The following is a 2,597-nucleotide window of genomic DNA, read 5'->3' on the forward strand; positions in this document are numbered from 1 at the left end:
TTATTGGGCTCCAATATGGCTGCTGGAATGCATGTGGAACACAAGCTCTCACTGCCCTCACTTCCTACTGACTGCCATTGGTCCTACCAAATTGATAGTCCCGCCCCTTCCTCACTTATACAGAGTTCCCCACATGTTCACTCACAGCTGACCAACAGTGAATACTGAGTCACTGATGTCTGCACGGCACCCCCACCCTCCCAGGTGAGCCTGTAACTCCTTCCATACCAAAATCAGTACTTTCATTGCTTTGGACCAATTTGTATGGCTACTTATTTCCTTCACTAGGTACTATTTGATACAGGCTCCATGCCGAGTGCCTAGTGCATGACAAGGCACATTTAAAGTGGTAGGCCTCCTTTTTCATCTTTTTCACGATGCCCTCCAATTTATGTATATTTAGTCTGGTGTCCTTACCTCCACTTATTTACCTTTTTAGACTAACTACTATACTGCAGTCTGGTATGTCTCTTTTTTTTGTGTGCAATGTAATGGTAGTTTCATGCCACATTAAGCGCATCTGACTGTTCAATTCTGACATGACCTTATGTCTAGATATTACTTTATCATTCTAGATTGCCCAATCCTGTATATACTTCATTTTATTTATGTTTTTGTTGTAATTTTCATTGATATATTTTCATTGTCAATTATATTCTGTATATATATTTTTTCCACTTATAGTTACTGATGACGGCCAGTGAGGCTGAAACGTCTATTTTCTGGCTGCATTAAAAAATCCACAAAATATTCTAGAAGGTGAGTGCCAAGTTTTCTTTATTATTCATGTATGGTGTGGGGCCCTACTTGAGCACCTTCTGTTGTTGTGCATACGGTGTTTTTCCTTTACGTGGCGATGTCATGGCTGGCTGGGCGGGAGTGTTTGGGGTGGAGCTTTGGATTTAAAAGGCTCTCAGCGGCGCACACATGCGTGCTAGTATAATCTAGGTTTGTTGGTTGTGAGTGGGTACTCTATTACTCTGTCTGCACATGTGTGTATTTGTCTACCTTATGAATCAGAGCTTCTTAAGGTTTATTCCACTTGGCTTAGCATTTCTCTCATTTATGTGTGCAGTTAGCACATTTCAGTTACAGAGGAAGCCAAACCTATGTGCTGTACTTCTCTGTGAAGTCAACAGGGCTTTGTACTTAGCATCATTTGAGTTATTTCTCTTGGCTTAGTTTAGTTCATGTGTGCGATTAGCACAGTTCAGTTACAGAGCAAGCAGAACCTTTATGCTTCCAGAGAAGTTAACAGAGCTGAGAAATCTGCGTTTTGTTCATACAAAAAAACACAGTCTGATTAAGGTGAACTCTCGCTGCTTTGTTCCGCCATTGTTCACACTAGCAGTAGTTATACATCTCTGCATGGTAGACCCCGGGTTGCGATTGCACTTTATTTTTTATTTTTATTTAGTGCAACCAACAACCCTAACGACATGTCTGTGAGAGACAAAAGTATGTGAACATTTGCTTTGAGTATCTGGTGATTCCTCCTTATGTAGCAATAAATGTATCTATAGGTTTCTGATAAATGTTGATTTGTCCTACAGATCGTTTTTGGAGGAATTTTGTCCCCTTTCTCCCTACAAAACATCTTCAACTCAGTTATGTTGGTGGGTTTTCTCCCATGAACTGCTCATTTCAGATCCATCCACAACAGTTCTATAGGATTAAGGATTTTGACATGGCCAGTTCAAAACTAACTTTATTCTTTAACCATTCTTTAAGCATTTAACCATTCTTTAAGCATTTAACCATATTCTTTAACCATTCTTTTGCAGAGCATCTTCTGTGCTTTGGGACATTGTCTTGCTGCATGACCCACATACTCCTGAGATTTATCTCATGAACGGATGTCCTAACATTATCCTTTAGAATTGCTAGTATAATTCAGAATTCATTGTTCCAACAATGATCACAAGCTGTCCTGGTCCAGATTCAGCAAACTGGTTCAAAACCATGATAATACCACTAATGTGTTTTACAGATGGTATGAGTTTTCTCTGTGTTATTCATTACCCAAACATAACTCTTTTCATTTAAATTAAAAAAAACTCTTTTCTTGGTACATCTGTCCACATAACATTGTTTCAAATAGCCTTTCTGGTTCTGTCCAGAACTTTTTGGTTCTGAACTTTAGCAAACTATGGATAAGTGATGATGTTCTGTTTTGTCTTTCTTCTTGCAATTCTAACACATTACACCAATGTTGATCAGCATCCTCTTGATGATGGACATATGAACATTAATAACTAATATTAGAAAGGTATTTAGTTTCTTAGAGGTCTACTTGTGTTCCTTTGTGACATTGCGAACCATTATAAGCCTTGTTCTTCGAGTAATCTTTGTTGGTCAACCAATAAATTTGTACACAATCTGTCTGACTGTGGATGGCTAAGGTCCAAACTGTTTAGAAAATGTTTTGAAACCTTTTCCAGCCCGATGAGCACAAGCAACTCTTCTTCTGCAGTCCTCAAAATCTCCTTTACTTATGCCATCAACAAACACGTGTTGTGAAGATCAAACTTAGATCTCAGGTTTCATTTAACCCATTTACCCACAAGGGTGGTTTGCATGTTAATGACCAGGCCAAT

The 2,597-nt window shown here is 38.8% G+C and overlaps 1 long non-coding RNA gene across 1 annotated transcript; it reads left to right on the forward strand.

The window, feature by feature from the left end:
- Positions 1 to 286: 286 nt before the first annotated feature.
- On the forward strand, positions 287 to 2,387 carry LOC141087832 (uncharacterized). Its single transcript, XR_012231737.1, has 3 exons — positions 287 to 349; positions 685 to 759; positions 1,785 to 2,387. It is a non-coding gene; the product is annotated as an uncharacterized lncRNA (long non-coding RNA).
- Positions 2,388 to 2,597: the final 210 nt, after the last annotated feature.

This window comes from Dendrobates tinctorius, unplaced genomic scaffold (assembly GCF_039654945.1).
Source record: "Dendrobates tinctorius isolate UK_male_01 unplaced genomic scaffold, ASM3965494v1 ptg000035l, whole genome shotgun sequence".
Lineage (NCBI taxonomy): Eukaryota > Metazoa > Chordata > Amphibia > Anura > Dendrobatidae > Dendrobates > Dendrobates tinctorius.